General features: G+C 37.4%; 1 long non-coding RNA gene across 1 annotated transcript in view; it reads right to left on the bottom strand.

Annotated features, from left to right (window-relative positions):
• LOC145526852 (uncharacterized) overlaps positions 1-21,182 on the bottom strand; it is a 466,924-nt gene that overhangs the window by 261,928 nt on the left and 183,814 nt on the right. The window lies entirely within an intron of this gene.

Raw genomic sequence — 21,182 nt, 5'->3', positions numbered from 1 at the left:
TTATCAGATTCCCATTTCAGTTTGGGAAAGTACACAGAGAAAGAGGTGGGTAGGTGAGGAGAGTTACAACCCAATTACTAAGGTGCAGTGGCTCATAGGACATGCATTTTTTCAGACAAGAAAATAGAAAAACAAAAAATAACACATCACCCAGGGAGTGACAGAAGCAGAGTGTCTAGTTATAATCACCATGTAATACTACTGGGCTTCCCAGATGGTGCAGTGGTAAAGAATCTGTCTGCAGTGCAGGAGACATGGGTCTGATCCCTGGGTTAGGAAGATCCTCTGGAGGAGGAAATGGTAGCCCACTCCAGTACTCTCACCAGGAGAATCTCGTGGACAAAGGGGCCTAGTCACATATACAGATCAAAGAAACCAAAATCATAGTGCCTTACTTAGACCTCACCAGGAGTATTGTGTCCATTTCAAGATATCGTTAGTTATTTAAAACACTGGCTAATTTGAACACCCTCAAAAAGGAGACTAGGCTTGTAACAGACTGAAATTCATCTCTTATTACTAATTCCAACCATGCTAACATGAGAAGCTATTTTAAGGGCAATCCAAAGTAAAAGATGTGAGAATACTTTTAAAAAATATGGTGTAATAAATCTCATCATGCTCATCATTATTAATAATTATCTTTTAATATTTTATAGATGATTCTTAAAGTTATATAGTTAACTTTAGTATGTTAGGTGAGATTACAATTATATAATAGGTATTGATTAGTTTCTATTCTTAGGAAACTAATTCAAATCATTACGCAGAGTATTTAAATTTTATGACTCAGTTCCACTTTGGTCTAAAACCTGGTTTTCTTCCTTTTCTCCCCATTTCTTTCCCTTCCATTCCAAGGCTCAGATCTTGCTACAGTTTTTCATGAAGAAAAGTGGTAACATCATCCACCAAAGGAACTCACATTTATCTTGATGGTACTATTGTGACATGGTGACACTGTGAAATAGTGACTCTATGAAACGATACCTATAGCCACTATTATTGCTGTTGTTCAGTCGCTAAGTCATGTCCAACTCTTTGAGACGCCATGGACTGCAGCACTCCAGGCTTTCCTGTCCTTCTCTGTTCTTCTGGAGTTTGCTCAGACTCATGTCCATTAGTCAGTAATGTTAATCAACCATTTCATCCTGTGTTGCCCCCCTCTCCTCCTGCCCTCAGTATTTCCCAGCATCAGGGTCTTTTCTAATGAGTCAGCTCTTCACATCAGGTGACCAAAGTATTGGAGCTGCAGCTTCAGCATTAGTCCTTCCAATGAATATTCAGGGTTGATTTCCTTTAGGATTCACTGGTTTGATCTTCTTGCAGTCCAAGGGACTCCCAAGAGTGTTCAGCAGCTCAATTAGAAAACAACAATTCTTCGGCACTCAGCCTTATTTACGGTCCAACTCTCATATCCCTACATAACTTTTGGAAAATCCATAGCTTTGACTATAGGGACCTTTGCTGGCCAACTGATGTCTCCACTTTCAAATACGCTGTCTAGGTTTGTCATAGCTTTCCTTTCAAGGAGCAAGTTTCTTTTAATTTCAAGCCTGCAGTCACCATCCACAGTGATTCTGGAGGCCAAGAAGATAAAAGTTGTCACTGTTTCCACTTTTTTCCCCTTCTTTTTGCCAGGAAGTAATGGAACCAGATGCCAGGATCTTAGTGTTTTGAATGTTGAGTTTTAAGTCGGCTTTTTCACTCTTCTTCTTCACCCTCATCAAGAGGCTCTTGGTTCCTGTTTGTTTTCTGCCATTAGAGTGGTATCACCTGCTTAATATTTAATTTTTATAAAAAATCTCACTGACACTTATTTTTAATCTTTTTCACTATTCCTTAAATCAGTAACTTTTTTCAAATTTTGGAAAATATTTATCTTCTGTAGTCAAATTTATGTACCAAGGTACACACATTTGTAAAAATCTCACTCTCACTCTCTCCATCTTGCTCTTTTCCTTTCTCTACAAGTGACTGTTTTCATTAGTTTTCTGCTTTATTCAGCCACTGTGTCTTTTAAAAAAGCAAACATATGTTTTCATTTATACATATATATCTTTTATATACATACATATCAACTGATATATATATACACATATATGTATATATCCATATTTCCACTTATGCAAAAAGTATAATATTAAATAACAAGCTACTCTGGCAATCATTCCATAACAAGCTACTCTGGCAATCATTCCATATCCCCATATTCCCCTGTTACTTTTGCTGCTGATTGGTGCCCCAGTATGTGGAAAGAGCATAGTCTATTCACAAGACCCCCTACTGCCAGTCCTGTGCATTGCTGCTAGTCTTTTGCTATAATCTAGAGTACTTTCTCAATCTGCTCCACCCTCTCTTTCCCCAACTGTGTCCACAAGTCCATTCTCTATGTCTGTGTCCCTATTCTTGCCCTTCAAATAGGCTGACATGTATACACTTCCATGTGTAAAACAAATAGCTAAGTGGGAAGTGGCTGCATAGTACAGGGAGCTCAACTCAGTGTTCTATGATGACCTAGATGGATGGGATGGGGGTGATGGGAGGAAGGCTCAAGAGGTAAGGGAAGTATGTATACATATAGCTAATTTATATTGTTGTATGGCAGAAACTAACACAACATTGTAAACTGACTATGTGTGTTTGTGACTCAGACATAAATGTCTCAGTCTTTGTGACCCCATGGACTGTAGTCCACAAGGCTCCTCTGTCCATGGAATTTTCCAGGAAAGAATAGCACAGTGGATTGCCATTTCCCACTCCAGGGAGTCTTCCTGACCCAGGAATCGAACCTGTGTCTCTTGTATCTCCTGCACTGGCAGCTGGATTCTTTACCACTGTGCCATCTGGGAAGCCCACTCCCCCCAGGCAAAAAAAGGAAAGAAATTAAAAAATAGAGCAGCTACCTGTAAATCACTTGCTTTAATCATTCTGTTTTATTGTTCTTGAAGCCTGGACCATTCCAACAGTTATCTTGATCATTAACTTGCTTATTTCCTGGTATAGACACCAGGAAGCCAGATATTTTGTGTGTTTTACCATACCTGCACTACCTAGAAGGTGAAGAAGTGAAGTGAAGTGAAGTTGCTCAGTCGTGTCTGACTCTTTGCGACCCCATGGACTGTAGCCTACCGGGCTCCTCCATCCATGGGATTTTCCAGGCAAGAGTACTGGGATGGGTTGCCATTGCCTTCTCCAGAGACCTAGAATAGTGCCTGGCATTTTATAGAAGCTCCTTCATTGAATGAGTGCTTTTGTTCTGCCCCTTTAAAATATCCTGGTGGTTAATGACTTTTGAAAAGGAAGATGATGAAGTAGTCATTACTGTAAAAGGAGATAAGCTGCAAAGGTGGTGATTTTCCATTTCATGAGACGAAGAGGTATCTTCTGCCTGACATAACTTAGCAACAAGCTAGGGCAGACAGTGTGTGGAGTGGGAGGAAGAGAACACTCAAGGAATCATAGAAGCAAAGTATCTTAATCATTCAGAACTGGGACTTTGATTCTAATTCTGTTACTTAGTAGCATATGACCTTGGACAGATTAGTTAACTTCTCTGACCTGTGGATTCCTATCTATAAAACTGCAGCAATAATAATTACCTCATAGAATTGTGGTAAGGATAAAACAGGATAATCTACAGAAAAGTCTTAACATACAACATATGATATCAATGAATATTAATCATCATTGCCATTACTATTAGAGGAAAACAATACTTAAGTCCTTCTAGAATATAGATAAACACAGTGAGAATATTATATTTTGCTGTTGTTGATGATATAGGGTCATAATGTAACTAGACATTGACTCGACATTTAGAAAACAAATATGAATCAGAGTTAATAAGCATTGCAGATAAAGAAGCCAAATCTCAAAATGAGACCCATTCCCAATGTGTTGGCCCAGTGCTCTTTATGACAGGAGAACAACAATAATGATAGCTACCTTATTATTTGTCAGATATGATATGCTAGATGCTTGCAATGCAATATTCCATGCTATCTAAGTACATTTAAAAACTTCTTTTCAGTACCAGTGCTATTTGAAAGAGAAAACTGGTTAAGTCATTTATCAGCTACCAAGACCAAAATTTGAGTTCCCCCCATCCCCAGCTAAACTGTAGTCACATAAGTAAATCTTGAGGGAAAAGAAATGAGCAATAGTAAATTTTGATATTCAGTAAGGAGAGCAGGATCTGGAAAGTCTGCATAATGATGGCTGTTTTGGAGACTGGGCTCTCAGGAGGACCACACTGGCAAGGCCCAAGTGACACTGTATGAACTGGGAAACAGTAAGGCTACATAGGCCCTCAAGCGTGCTGGAATGTAATAGGGTGTCCAACAGGAGAGGTTACAGCAACTTTGCAGCTTTGTCCCGAGAGAGGTCACCACAACTGTATGCAAATACTCTGCACTTGTGAGGCCTATTCCCATGTGTCTCCCCTCATACACTCTCTCCTAAAAACAGCAGAGCACAGGATAAAAGGGTTTCTGTGTCTGCAATGTTTACACAGAATCTACTAAAGCTGCAATGCTTGATTCATATTTAATCACCAGATAAAAGTCAGTCTTGTAACTTCCAGGAGCTAGACAATGCCCCAAGTGAAAAAATTTAATGAGGCCCACTTTTTACTTTTACTAGGGGGACAAATGATTTTTAAATGTATATATGCACAGTGGCCTCTGAGTGAAAAACTTAGGACCCACTGCTCTGATTACAGATGCGACCCTCCTCAAACACAGGGTTTGATGAATAATGCATCAGCACTGAGGGAGAGGTGGTAAGAAACCAGCAGACAGTCAAGGAATAAAGGGAATAAAGGGAGAACAGAGCAAATGGGCTCTATAGTCCCTGATTGTAGGAAGAGACCGTATCGCTCTTCCGTGAGTGTGTTTGGACTGAAGTTAGAACTGCAGGGTCCTAATGGCCTTTTAAAAACATTTTATTTAACACTGTATGTTCACATACTTAATTAAATGTGTACTAGTAAACAGACATCAGATGCTTCAAAATCTCACTTAATGTAATTAAACTACATATATTGTATGCTCAGACAACTGTGCCTTGGCTTTGAGAATTCTTTAGATACTCATGAAAATCCATATTTAGCATTCTAGCATACTTTTTAAAGTAGTCTCTTGGTAGCAAGAAACTACTTCCATTTTTTAATGTCTCCCTAAGAGAGAGAAGAGTGATTAGGGGGGATTGAAAAACACAGGAAGGACCATGGAAATGTAGATTTCATCTGCATTCACTATTGGTGTTCTATCCACACCCAGATATCTTTCTTGGCATTTCCTGTGTAATGTCATTAGGACTTTGCCTTGCAGTCACTACAAGTGGGAATGTTATCTATCAACTTTGAATCTCTTTTATTATTATATGACTAAGTATTGGTACAAATGCCAACCCCTTCAATATACCACTAAAAAAGCAATATTATATAAAACATGCACCTTATATTAATAATAAAAAAGAGTCATCTTTGTATTGGGTTTTTTAATTATTTTTCATATATTTCTCCCTTTTAATTATTCAAGTAATGCAGGAATAAATTCTTTATATAAAAAATTAAAACAAATTTCAGCAATAGGAAAAAAGCATAGGTCTTGGATTTTTTTTTTTATCATAATTCCTTCCCCCAGACTGACACTACAGTTGTTTTGTTGTGTATTTCTCTAGACCTTTTCCTTTACTTTTACAAAAACAAAACAAACACATAAATGTGCATACAGTCTGGACTTCCCTGGCAGTCCAGTGGTTAAGACTCTGAGCTTCAAATGCAGGGCAGAGTTTTGATCCCTAGTCGGAACTAAGATCCCACATGTCACTTGTGGCAAAAAGTAAAATATATATATGATATAGTATACTAACAGCTTATTTTAGTTAATAGAGAAATAGAATCCTGCTAGATAAAATATAGAATATATTACTAATAATACTAATAGAATATATTACTCTGAAACTTACTACTTTTACTTCCTAGGATGACTTAGAATCTTTTTATATCACTACACATAATATCTACCATATTTTTGGAGACACACAATACACCAGAGTTTGTATCACTACTCAAGAATCAATGAATTTAGATTATTTATAATTTTCCCCATTAGTGAAAATCCATGCATGTGGCTCACTGTGAGCATATGTATAATCTTACAAGTGAGGCACACTGAAATGCAATTACTGGGTCTAAGAAAATGGTCATTTTTCTTATGAACAGGCATCATATTTGCCTCCCAAATGGGCTGTACACACTTATATCTATTTCCTCACATATTAGCCAACATTTGATGTTGGTAATCATTTTTTAAATGTTTTATTTGCTTTACATTGCATTTTCCTAAATAGTACTGAAGTTGAAATTATTTCCATATGTTTTATAGCCATTTCTCCTATGAGTTGCTTGATTATAGGTTTTTGGAATATTTAGATATTTCTCTGACCTTTCTTTTTAAAATTTTATTTGAGGGATTTTTTTCTATAACCTAGATAGCTATGCTATGTTTTATTTATTTTATTTTGGCATGTATTTTCCCAGTGTACAACTTGTCTTTCATTATTTTTCATACTGTAGAAGATTTCAGATTGGTGAAACAAAATTATCTTTCTTTATGCAATTTACAAATTCCCTAGGAAGGCATTTATTTCAAGGTTATAGCCATATTTCTCTACATTTTCTGCTAACACTTTTTAATGAAATATAACATGTAGACAAAAACTTAATAAATCATTAAGTATATAGTTCAATAAATGATCACAGAATGAACGTAACTATGTAACCACAACTCAAGTTGTATCTTTGATAAAAATTATTTATTAATTTTACTTGATTATCTACAAATTCTTTGGGGACATTTTAGTGTATTTAATCATTTCTGTGAATGAATAGCCTAATTAATTTCTTTCCAACCTGTATACGTTTTATTTATTTTCTTGCCTTATTTCACTGGCATGTTTATGCAGTACAATGTGCAGTATGAATGATAACAATGGGCATTTCCTCTCTCCTGCCTGAATTCAGGGGATGAATTTTCAGCATCATTTCATTAAGTAAGATACTTGCTGAAAGATACTCAGTATTAGATGGAGAAATTCCTTTTATTGTTAGTTTTCTATTTTTAAAGTGTGAATTTATGATATTTTTGCTTGAGTGCTTCTTTTGAATCTTTGAAATTATTATTTTCCTTTGTTCTATTAATATGTTATTCTTTATATTCATTTTCAAACATTAAATCAACCTTGCATTCATGGATCAATTCATCTTTATCATAATACCATATGCCTCCAAACTTTAAAAAATATATTTCATTGGAATTCTCAAGTTTTTTGTTTAGAAGTTTTTTATGCTTTTGAGTTTGAGAGGGACTATGATATCTTTTCTTGCAATATTTTTCTCATATTTAGTATCAATATTATGATGACCTCATGAAATTGCTCTCAATTTTATTTTCCAAAAAATTTTATATACAATTGCTTTCTATAATGGCCAATCTAAGTTTGGAATTTTATTTTTAGGAAGATTTTAAATTACAGATTCAATTTCTTTAGCAGATAATAGTAAGATTCAGATATTCTCTATCTTCTTAAGTCAGTTTTAACAGGTTTTATTGTAGCAGACATATGTTCATTTCCTCTAAATTTTTAAAATTATGATCATAAAATTTTTTATAATATCTTTTTTATAAAATTTTCTGTGTGATCTATAATGTTTCTTTTTTTCTTGTCATTTTTGATATATTTGTATCAGGTCTTCTTTGATCAGACTTACCAGGAAGTTAAGCATTTGCTATGTCACTTTTCAATTTTGAGCAGTACTACCTCTCTAATTAGTTTTTATAGTTTGTTATATAACAAATATACCTGTCTGTCTATCCATCTTTCTACCTACCTACCTACCTGTCCATCCATCCACTGTTAGTCTAGATTTTTATCCATTTGCGCAAACTGGGAGACTTTTAAAACTCAAGTCTATCACTTATGGAAAGTTATTTTGAATAAATTGTTAGTTAATATCCTCTCTTTTTATTTACACTTTTCTCACTAAAAGCTACTCTCAATTAAGTATTTTACCTCCAAAATTGATTGTCTGCTTTTGTTATATTATCTCTTATTCCTAATTATCTAATATTGCCCCAATCAGGGTCCCAGTAGGAAATAAGTATAGAATTAGAATAATTCAAGGAGATGTTAATATAGAAAATATTTAAAATACAGTACCCTAGAATAATAACATTCAAAATATTACCACTGTTAGGCTCAAGGGATCAAAGAGGGAGTGGTTTATTTTAAAGGTATTTTCTTTGTTGACTTAAAAGGTCTTTTTCTTTTTCACTATTTTAAAACTCAACTGTACATTTTATTCAGATTCCATGAATATGTCCACTAATAGTGTTTTAGGACATATCACTAGATTACACATTAAATGTACTTGTCTCCTTAGTCTCCTCCAATCTGTGACAATTCCTCATTCTTTCCTTGTCTTTCATGATTCTGACAACTTTGAGGGTTTGCTCAGTTATTCTGAGGACTGTCTCTCAATCTGAGGACTTGCTTGATAGTTTCTCATTATTGGACTGAAGTTACACAGTTTTGGAAAGGTAACACAAAGTGATTATTTTTTTCCCAGTACATAGCAAGGGCCACAAAATGTCAATATGTCATTTTACTAGTGACAGTAACACTGATCACTTCATTATGGTGCTGTCTGTCAGGTTTCTCCACTATAAAATGATTCTTTTCCTTTTATAATTAATGGATATCCTGAGGGAGATACTTTGAGCCTATACAAATATCCTATCTCTCCTCACATTTACATTTCCTAATTTTATATTCCTTTGGTAGATCTTGATTGACAATTATTACTGTAAAGTTCTAATGAGATTTTCCATTTCCCTCATTCCACCTACATTTTTTAATTGGATTTCATTTTTAAGATAGCTGTCTCTTACCTCCAATTATATTTAGTCAATTATTTATTTATATCAGCACAAAACCATGGATTTTTAAAATATTCTATGAGTTATAATCCAATATTCCTATTGTTAATTTTACTGCTCCAATTATTTCAGATTAGCCACTGGGAAAAATAAGAGATCTTTGGCCACTGAGAGAGCTTTCTGACTTGTTTTACAACGATATCCAAAGGGTAAAAAAGAATCTAAATAGCTTTGAGGAAAATTTTCATTATACCTAAATTTTATGCCATTCTATCATCATTAGTGTATGAGATAAGAGGAAAATATTTGCTATAAGGTTCTCAAAATATATATTACCTAAGAGCATTTTCTTTATGTATTACCCAGGTATTCTGAAAAGAACTGACATAATGAACTTAGGCATGAGTTTGTCGTGACTGTTGGTCACAGTATCAGTGAACACGGAATAAGTTAACATGATAAAAGGAATAAATAATGTAAATAATCATTTACAAGGTAGCAGTAATTTGTATTTGGAAGAAAAAAAAAAAAAACAACTGCATAGTTCCAAACTTGTAAGAAAGGATAGATTTGGTTGGGAACAAATAAATGAAAATTTCCAGGAGGAGAAGATCAAGATGGTGGAGCAAGATAACCACATACTATTCTATGTGGAACAATTCTTACTAAAACTAACTGGAAACTGGCAGGAAAATTCCTATGCAACTCAGAGTGTAAGAAACACACACACATAATCTGGTAGGAAGGGAAGAAAAATGACCAGGTCAAGATCTGTACCCCTGGGAAAAATCTCAGAAAATCGGAAGTTATACAGGCAGACACATACCTTGGGGAGTGAACAGGTAGAGCCACAGATTGGGCGTTCCAGTCCTGGGGTCCTATGCTGAGGAGACACACTCCTTTGGCTGGTTGGAGGGCAGCTGGGACAAACAGAACAGCTAGGGCAGGCTGGACTTCATTAGCGAGGAGCACACTTGTTGGCTAGCCCTTTGAGGTAGGACAGAGAGAGGTCTGCTCTCTAGCAGTTGCCTGGTTTCAAGAGACTACTTCGCTGCCCCGGTCCAAGTGCCCTAGCCAAAGCCAAGTGGACACTCCAGCCCTGCTCACTCCACACCACAGCAGGGCACTGGATCTGAGCGACCAGGGGAAAAACTAGACCACTGGAAGCAGATGTATCCTGGTCCCAGGGCAGAGCCTGGGTTGGGTGGCACTATCTATTGTTGATGCTTATGCAAGCAGTACCCAAGAAGCTATTCAGATTTCAGACACACCCTGCTCCACCACACTTCACTCTTGTAAATGCAGAGAGATCACAAAGACCCTGGCTGCCCTGCAGAGCTGCTCCACAACAAGGTGGGAGTGGCAGAGGGTAGGGAGAGTGATCAGCTGTGAGAGACAAATGGGACTTGCCCATAAGAGCTCTGCCCTAGCAGCTGCCAATTTCCTGTGACAGCTTTGCAGTGAGTCCCAGCCTGAGCTGAGCTAACACTCTATGGGTTATTCAATCCCATCAGTTCACTGCAGTCTCTCAGTTGTGTCCAGCACTTTGTGACCCCATGGACTGCAGCACACCAGGCTTCCCTGTCCATCACCAACTTCCAGAACTTACTCAAACTCATGTCCATTGAGTCAGTGATTCAATCCTATAGAGGCCCCATTCAATCTATGCCACAGCACAGTACTGGCTCTAGAGCACCTACAACCAAAGAAGAGACTCTCTGTTCAAAACCTTCCCCAGCTTCTCTATATGCCAAACTCCTTTATATTCTATAGATGTTGGCTTAGGTACCACATAAGAATTTTTTCCCTGACCACACAAGTTCACTTAGGTACCACGATATACTCTGTATCCCAGGAGATGTTTTTTCTACTTCACTTATCATAATCTGTAGCATTTTTTGTTTATGTATTTGTTTTTTCTGGTCTATCTGTTCCTAATTAGAACAGAATTTTCAGTAGGGCAGGGACCTTGTCTGTCTTTTTCATCTCTGTGTCCCTAAAGGATAGTGCTTCTTCAAAGGTGCAAAATAAGTACTCAATATTGGAATAAAAGAATATATGGATGAATGTTCAAATGTTAAGGTGAAAGACATATGAGGATTTATTGATAATTAAATATGAACTGCAAGGAGATCCAACCAGCCCATCCTAAAGGAGATCAGTCCTGGGTGTTCATTGGAAGGACTGATGTTGAAGCTGAAACTCTTAATACTTTGGCCACCTCATGCGAAGAGTTGACTCGTTGGAAAAGACCCTGATGCTGGGAAGGATTGGGGGCAGGAGGAGAAAGGGACGACAGAGGATGAGATGGCTGCATGGCATCACCGATTCGATGGACATGAGTTTGGGTAAACTCTGGGAGTTGGTGATGGACAGGGAGGCCTGGAGTGCTGCGATTCATAGGGTCTCAAAGAGTCGGACCTGACTGAGTGACTGAACTGAACTGAAATATGGTGTTACCTTGGTAACAACATCATGATGATCATAATGACCAGCATCCAGTGGATCATGCTAAAAACCTAGGATTTCTGCTTGATTCTTTCATGTTCCTGCCCTTGAAAGTCCAATACAACAGTAAGCTTCTAACTTTAATACATCCCAAATTTCACCACTTCTTCTCTGCCATTGATGTTGCCAAATTACCAAATTATTTCTATGGTCTACTAACACTTTTTTTCTTGCATAAATCCTTCCAAACTCTTTGATATAAATAAACCCCAAACTCTCTACCACAGCCAAGAAGGCCTTGTACAAAATCCTCATTATCTAGCATTCTCTTGTATATTCATTCTCTCTGTATTCACACTAAGTTCTAAGTGCGCTGGTCTTTAAAAATATAAGGTGCAGGCACCTTACAATTATGACTCAAACCTTGTTTACCCTCCTTGCATTCCTCCTTACACTAATAGTCTCTCATGAATCTCTAAAGGATTACCTCCTGTCACATTCACTCTCTAGCCCTTACCTAGGTTTATTTTCTATACAGAATTTAATTAATATATGAAATTATTTCTTTATTGGTTAACTTGCCTTGGGTTACCAGATGTAAAGCTCTTCAAGGTGAGGAATTTTGTCTTTCTTGGTCATTACCACATTCCAACTATCTAGATGACTTCTTGCTACAACTAGAAAATATTTATTGAAAGAATAATGAAATGAAACTCTTCAGATGGGAATCTTTTTACCACTTTAAAAGTTATCATACTTCCAGTCATGCGTATTTTTTAGTACAGACAAAAATACCAAAGAAGGAATTTTAAAGCTTGTCTTTTTTTGTTGGCCATGCTGCGAAGCCTGTGGGATCTTAGTTCCCCAACCAGGGATCAATACAGGCCCTGGGAAGTCAACGCATGGAGTCCTAACCACTGGACTGCCAGAGATTTTTCTAAAGCTCATCTCTTAACAAATTTTTCTCTTGTTTCTTAAACTAACAGTTGAATCATTCTTCACCTCCTTGTCCTTTGTTGAGAAAGCTTTCACTTTCTTAATTAGGTCAAATACTCTACTGCATACTCTTAAAGCATCATGTAACTTTCCATATAGTGCTTAACTGAGCTTTAATTTACCTAATTCTTCAAAATAAATTTTTCCTATGCCTATGTCCTTCACTAGCTCCTAGCTCTATGAGGATAGAGATGATATATATTTTAATTCACCATTTAATACAATGGTGATATGCTCAACATCTGGCATATCTTATGTACTCAAAATATTTCTTCAAAAAATAAATCACCCCAAGTGTCATTCCTCATTGTCTAGTATAGAATACATAAATATGCTTTTAGTAGCATAGATTTATACCTTAGGAATAAACTATCAATCAACAACACGAACCATCAGCTCAGTTCAGTTCAGTGGCTCAGTCGTGTCTGACTCTTTGTGATCCCATGGACTGCAGCATGCCAGGCTTCCCTGTTCATCACCAACTCCCAGAGCTTGCTCAAACTCATGTCCACCGAGTCTGTGATGCCATCCAACCATCTCATCCTCTGTCGTCCCCTTCTCCTCCCACCTTCAATCTTACCCAGCATCAGGGTGTTTTCAAATGAGTCAGTTCTTCACATCAGGTGGCCAAAGTATTGGAGTTTCAGCTTCAGCATCAGTCCTTCCAGTGAATGTTTAGGACTGAATTCCTTTAGGACGGACAGGTTGGATCTCCTTGCAGTACAAGGGACTCTCAAGAGTCTTCTCCAGCACCACAGTTCAAAAGCATTAATTATTCGGTGCTCAGCTTTCTTTATAGTCCAACTCTCACATCCAGACATGACTCCATACAACATCACATCCAGACATGACATCCAACATGAACCATACACATATTATTTAATTGGTTTGTCTTTGTTTTTTTTTAAATTTTTCTCCAAACTAAAACTGGGAACATAAATCTGATTTATGAATCAGATGATAAATTTATGATAAATTTATGAATTTATCAGAGGCAATTATGAATGCCTCTCATAGCTGAATTCTATGTAAGTATGGTTATTATTTCATGCAACTGAAGCTCATAGATTTACAAAAGGAATGAGCTTGTTTTTTCCTCCCCTATTGAATTCAATTCCTTTTGATGTATGTAATGAGTGCCATCATTTCACTTCACAAGACATCTTTCATCTATTAACTAACAAAGAACCTCCCCTTCACATCCCCTCTAGGTACCATTTCAGTCATCAAAGTTTGGTTCTATTGAAGGAGGAAACAGACAGAACAGGCTCCATCTTGAAAGCAGGACTCCATCTTGGGCCGGACTGTGGACTTTTAGCTATATGCCCAGTATCTATGGAAACGACATACCAACTGGAAAGACAGACCCCCTGGATGGAAGAGCCCCAGGGCTTGTACCTAGACTCTCCATTGCCCAAAAGAATACCCTAATTATCTGTGTCACTGAAGAGAATCATAAATTCTATTACTCTTATTGGTGTAGGACCACAGGCCTATTGATAATTGTCCACTGATAACTACCTAGGCTTAAGGCACAGGAATCATGGGTTAACTTTGACTATATCTTTCTTTTCCAGACTAGATTCAGAGAATTTGGGGAGGTGGGTTTGAGCACATACACTTAGGGTATATAAGGTTTTCACAAAAACTGGTCGGGGTCCTTGGCTAAGAGGAGACTCTGCCTTGGGCCCGCCGGTGTAATAAACTGCACTCCACTATCTGCATTGTCCTTCTGAGTGAGTTTGTTTCCCAGAACACGTGGCTACAACACTACAGGTATGTAAAATGTTTTTATAAGTGAATTCCAACAATTGACAGATACCTTTTCAGTCCTATTATATCCTAGCCATTGATATATATTCTATATATCAAAAAATAGCTTTTTTTTTTTAATAAAGAAAGCACTGGGAAAGGACAGTTGGTTAAACATTTTTGCATTTAGTCTTCCTCTCACATTTAATGATTCATTCTTAGAAGTGTCAGCATTGAATAAAGGAACATAAAGTTAAGTCCTCTCAAAAGGTTGAACATTTTATCATTTCCTGAAAGACTAAAGAAAATCAAGCCCACCTGGCCACGCTCACTTTCTAGCCTGGCAATATTTTAACTTGTACCCGAGTCTTCAAAACCAATTGAGAACTCAGAGAAATAAAAACATTTAAAGAAATTAAAGATCCATTATCATTGTTTAAGGATATTAAGGTTTTTTGTTTTTTTAATGTTCAGTCTGGGAAGGGCTTACTCATCTCACAAGTATTTCTTTGGTCTATCCAATGAAATAAAGTCAATTGAAAATATGAAAATAGTTTGTTTTATAGGTACAAGCTCTTGTGTATTGTAACATTCGTGTATAGTAGAAACAAATGATTAAATCTAATTGTCCAAAGATTTTGGAAATGACAACATAGTCATGTAACTAGAGTAAGCCATGAGGCATATCCTGAAATCTTGGATATAGTCTCTATTTTCAAATCAAAACAGGGATATAGAAAGTCAGCTCAAAGAAACTGTTAATTCTAAGACAAGAAGCTAATTTGAACATGAATCTGAAGATTTTATAAAAACACAGACACACACACACACATACACACATGCTACATATACATACATGTCTGTATGTGGATGTGTGTTCATCTTAGCAAGGAAAGGGCAGAAAATATTATGTTTAAAAATGCAAGCAGAGAAAAAGTTAGAGAAAGAAATTACTATGATTTTAACACATATCTAATAAATGCCAAGTACAGAGATTGGTACTGAAGTCACAGTGGTAAATAAGAGAGATATGGTCCTTGAGCTTAGGTAATCTACCACACATATCTTTCCCCTATTCATCGTTGAACAATAGAATGGCATCTTCAAAGGCCATGATGTTGAAAAGGGTTTGCTGAGTTCCAAAAGTTACAGCGTATGGATCATCCTATAGGGCAAGGTAGGAGTGGTAGGAAATTAGACAGATGAGTGGTTAAGAGCACATATTAATCTAACAGGGATGGAAAGCACTAGAGTTTTAAGCAAAGAAACAACAGCTTCCTTGGAGGACAATATTCAAGTCTGGTCTGTTGGGCAGGCATATTCCATGAGAGCACCATTACCATTACATAGCTAGCTCTGACGGCTTGGAATCCAAGAGGATGAAAATAATCTGTGTAAAGTGCATATAGTCTCTCCCCAGTGACTCAGCAGTAAGGAATCTGCCTCCAATGCAGGAGACCCAGGTTCAATTTCTGGGTCAGGAAGAATCTCTGGAGAAGGAAATGGCAACATATTCCAGTATTCTTGCCTGGAGAATTCCATGGACAGAGGAGGCTTGCAGGTTACAGTCCATAGGGTCTCAAAGAGTCAGACACAACTGAAGCAACTGAGCATGCAAAGTGCATATATTATCCCTAATGCATAATATTCACTCAATAAACATTAGTAACCAGAGAAACAGTTTCATAGGTTATGGTAGATTGGGCTTCCTGGAAAGAAGATTTTGTATTGGAGATTCACGTGCAAGAAGTTTGAGGCACTCAGGGTCTGCACATAGGGAGGGCAAGGGACAGGAAGGAAGCAAAGTTGGGCAGAGAGAAGTTGATTCTTCTTCAGCAAATGATGCAGTGGTCCCTACAGGGGAGCTGTGAAAGCCCTCCAGGGTCAGCTTTCCCTTCATCAAGGAGCCCTGGCCTCTAGCCTCAGGGATCCACAAGTCATTGATGTTCAATCACTAAGTAGTGACCGCCTCTTTGAGAAATCAAGGACTACAGCACACAAGGCTTCCCTGTCCTTCACTATCTACCTGAGTCTGCTCAAATTCATGTCTATTGAGTCAGTGATGCCATCCAACCATCTTAACATCTGTTGCCCTCTTCTCCTCCTGTCCTCAATCTTTCCCAACATCAGAGTCTTTTCCAGTGAGTTGGTTCTTCACATCAGGTGGCCAAACTATTAGAGCTTCAGCTTCAGCATCAGTCCTTCCAATGAATATTCAGCTATTCAGCGTGGATTTCCTTTAGATTGACTGGTTTGATCTCCTTGCAGTCCAAGGGACTCTCAAGAGTCTTCAACACCACAGTTCAAAGCATCAGTTCTTCGGCACTCAGCTTTCTTTATGGATCCAACTCTCACAGCCCTACATGAAGACTGGAAAAATCGTAGCTTTGACTAGACAGACCTTTGTCAGCAAAGTGATGTCTCTGCTTTTTAACGCACTCTCTAGGTTTGCCATGGGTTTTCTTCCAAGGAGCAAGCGTCTTTTAATTTCATGGCTACAGTCACTGTCTGCAGTGATTTTGGAGCCAAAAAAATAAAATTCAACCAGTCACTGGATACAGGCTGCTCTACTAGAAGCAACCTTCTCTGGCTTAGGGTGATTTTGGGAGAGGGATTTTCGGGTAAGAGCTGTCAACAGCCATATCCCAGCAACTGAGGGCATAAGCCCTGAAGAGGGACCAGTGTGGCTCAGTACAGTATCGTTTACATTGATTGAAAAGAAAGGCAATATGTCCTGGCATTTCTCTTCTCTCTGGATTCCTCTCCAAATTCAGCCTTCTCAAGAGGGACATTCCCCGCAATTTAAAAAAGACCTTTTGCCACACTTCCACTGCATTTTCCACCCGATTCATCACAACTATTTTTTCTTCTTTATTCCTTCCATGTAAAGGTTTCTGGACTTGGTTTGCTACCATAATTTACACAAAATGCAGAGATGATGTGTCCTTTTCAAAAATGTGCTTTTTCTTAATAGCTTCTCACCCTTTTAACCAACTTGACAAACTGCCTCGGGATATTAAAAATGATACATTCTCACCTGGAAGGAAATGTTTAAAATGTAATTTGAATAGGTAGTTAAGCATGTTTCCCTGAAGGTGTTATCATTTGGTAATTTTATATTTTAATATCAAATGTAAGTTCTTGACACAGCCTGCCCTTTCCAGAGGAGACCCATAAAAATAACATGTGTCTCTAAACAATTTCCTGGCTGAGGCAGGTTTTATTTTGTGTCCCCAATTATAATTATCTTCACTGCATTGTAAAGAATGTGTTGTACACCAAATTCTCTATTAACAATCACAATGTGTAGAAATTGTCTTCATCCTAGAACATCTCAAGGGTCCAGGCTGTTTGTATATGATAACAGCTCATTGAGATCCAAATTATGGAAAATTCAAAGAAATGAATAGGAAAAACACTGCTATTTTACTATCAGTTTTTAAAAGAAATGTACTGTAATTAAAATGTAAAAAAAGGCTCTTTGAATCAATCTAGTCAGATGAAGAAGGAAGAGGAGGGGGAGGAAGAATAGGAGGAGAAGGGAAGGAATAATACCAAGGGAAATATGACTAGAAGCATCCTGAGGTTTTGCCTCAAAACATAGAATTAGTGAATTAAAAAAATAGACACCCTTTTATTCCATTAAGAATAATTAACAATTGGATAAATAATATTTAAATTTTTAAAAATATATGAATAAACTATAAAACTTTTAGTATTCTAAAATTTAATTTGAAGGGAACTACACACTTTAAATAATGAGGCGAAAGTCTTGGCAGGTGAGGAAATCAATTCTTTATATTTAGAACACTGAGCTTCTAAAGCCCCCCTCACTCATAATGCAGACATTGATTTTAATTTCCTTCTTAATTAACAAGCCCTTTTTTTTTTACATTATGTTTAAAGGTTAGAGTAAAATGACAGAAAAAGGGTATATAAATAAACTAAAAAGGGATACATAAAAAAGATATATAAATCAGATAACTAAAAAAGGATATATAAATCAGATAAATAACTTTGAGCAGTTATATGATGAACTAAAGGCTATGTGAGTGGAAAAATTCCAATATATGAAATACAGAAATGTGAAGGAATGTGTACTATTATTCTGCCAATCACTTTTCAGGGTCCAGGGAATACAGTAATACTTTTTTTAAATGAGCATGACATGAGAATGAAGCTAATATGAAGAGGCAATAGAGACAAACAGGTCTCTAAGTGTCCTTTTTTCACAAAGTTGAAAAACAAATAGCAGATAAATGATGTTTTTCAATGTTCAAGAAAATGAAGAAGATGTTTTGGGAGGAAAAATATGTATAAGGCAGGACTCTCATTTGTAAGAGATAGGAAACCTTCCGTCTCCACACATTTAAACAAAAAAGTAGTACTTTAATATATTATGTAGCTCAAGACTCTTAAGTGGCTTTAGGAGTAGCTGAATCCACGTGCTCAAAGTCCTCATCCAGACTAAGACTTGCTTTTCTGATCCCTAGGCTATGCTCTGCTCTATGCGGGCTTCCTTCTTTTACTTCACACTTCCTCCTGACAGCAAAATAGATGCTAAGGCTTCCAAACTTGCATTATACTGTCTTGGAAACTGCATGAGAAAGCATGTTGTGTCTCTAGTCTTTTTATCAGAAGCCGCCAGTATTAGTTCTAAATTGTCCAACTTGAGTCAAGTGTCCATCCCTATACCAACCTCTGTAGGCAGAGGGAAGCCATTCCTATGTTCAATGTTCATCTGGATCCCATAGACTGAGAAAATGGGAAAATGGAACTTAAGAAAAATCAGGATACAATAACCAGAAAATGGGAACAAAAGAGTATCTGTTTACCACCAAAGGTTAGAATAAAATAATTAAATCTGAATTCAGTGAAGGATATTTGGGAAGAAAGGGAGGTAAAAATCAAATACCATCTTTCCTAGTGTTGACTCTTCACTCACTTTCACTCAGAAAAACTAGACCCAGATTTTTAGAAGGGAATAAGTATGCCTAGAAAATATTTCTTCTCTTTTTTCTTTTCTTTCTGACCAATTTGCAGATAAGTTTTGAAGACAGGGGCTTCCCAGGTGGCACAGTGGTAAAGAATCTGCTTGCCAATGCAGGAGGCGCAAGAGATACAAGTTCAATCCCTGGGTTGGGAAGATTCCCTGGAGTAGGAAAGGGTAACCCACTCCAATATTCTTGCCTGGGAAATCCCATGGACAGAGAAACCCAGCGGACTATAAAGAGCCTAACATGACTGAGTATGCACGTGCGCACACACACACACACACACACACACACACACTCGGATATAATCCATGCTGATAATTTATATTCTGTATTTGATGTTTTAGTTGACTGTATCAAAACTTTAAGCTTCCAAGCAATGACAATGAGTGGCATTATACTTGTGTGCATGCTAAGTCACTTTAGTCATGCCTGACTCTTTGTGACCCTTTGGACTGTAGCCCACCAGACTTCTCTGCCCACAGGATTCTTCAGGCAAGAATACTGGAGTGGGTTGCCATGCCCTCCTCCAAGGGATCTTCCCGACCCAGGGATGGAACCCAGGTCTCTTACATCTCCCTGCATTGGCAGGCAGGTTCTTTACCACTAGTGCCACCTGGGAAGCCTGGCATTATACTTGCCCCCTTGTATAATCTGTGGAGGAGGGGAAGCAAGCAGAGAGGTGAAGGAGGTTACAATGGAAGCAGCTCTTTCCCCTCTTTCCTGTTTGCCTATTTCTGTTCCCCTTTAACCTTAGAAGAACATAATACGGAATATGATCACTAAGCTATTGAAACTGACTCCAGACTTATGCTCTCCTAAATACACACAATGCCTTGGCTAACCTGTTGATTATTTTTCTAGATATGAAGAAGTAAGTAACCTCCAAAAGCCCCCCAAAGCAATCCTGCAGGCAGGTCACTGGGGCAAGATAATATCTGAGGAGACAGCCAGTCAGTCTGCACACAATGGAGATGCAGAACCTAACCTCCTGCCTCCATGATTCACTGGGATCCTTTCCCCTGCATTTTTCCCTTTAAAAATTGTCATGGATTAGCAGGATCTTTGGACTTGGTCTCTAGACACAAGTCACCATCTCCTCAGATTGCCAGCTTTTCTGATTAAAGCATCTTTCTTTTCTACCGACACTTGCCTCTGGAATTGGCGTATGAACAGTGAGCAGCTGAACCTGGGTTAGGTTACAAGATACAAAGAACATAATAATGAGGGGTAATTGTAATTATCCTGAACCCCATTAGCACACACACCAGGCCACCTGAAAGGATAAAGGAAGAAAAGTGGGGGGTGGGGGGAGCACATAGTCTAATGTATAAGAAAAAGTTATCATAATCCTTTCTTAAGATAACTTTAATATATGAATTTGTTGAGTTGTAATTTCATTTTTTCCCTGTTCGCTCTCTAATATGCACTTAACGTGATAAAAATACATGTCCTATACGATGAAATACTCCTGTTACTGAGACGTCTGAGGCACCTAGCCTAGACAGAGAGACAGACAATGTATCCCCCCCCACTAACTTGATAAGATTGTTGACTTAACATCATGCAAGGTAAAAATGTGATTCCATTATGAAAAACATTTAAAAAATCAAAAACAATAGTGTCTTAAGGAATACTAGTAAATTAGGAACTGTTAATGAACAGAGATTGATTATAATTATTGACCATATATATGAATATAGGTGTCTCTAAGGTAAAGCTTCATTTGACAAACTCAGAGTGACTTTCATAAGAGCAAGGAAGACTATATTTGTCTAAACTCTATCTGGAATAATCAAATGATTAAATTGGATGTGGAGGGAAAGGGAAAAAATACACAGATAAACCTCTGAGACTGCTTGCTATTATGGAGGACAGCAGGTCTGACACAAGAACAAAGGGTAGGTGGTGCCCAGTGATTCACTCATGAAACCAACTGAGAACAAGCAGGGAATGACATTTATCACCCAGATGCACAAACACCAATTTCCAGAAAAAGGGTAATAAAATAAACATGAAATTTTGACACATGATGATTTCTTTTATGAAC

Source organism: Giraffa tippelskirchi, chromosome 11 (genome assembly GCF_054371585.1).
Source record: "Giraffa tippelskirchi isolate mGirTip1 chromosome 11, T2T-mGirTip1v1.2.pri, whole genome shotgun sequence".
In the NCBI taxonomy this organism is placed as follows: Eukaryota; Metazoa; Chordata; class Mammalia; order Artiodactyla; family Giraffidae; genus Giraffa; species Giraffa tippelskirchi.
The sequence above is the reverse complement of the archived record's forward strand: the minus strand, read 5'-3'. Positions and strand labels throughout refer to the sequence as shown.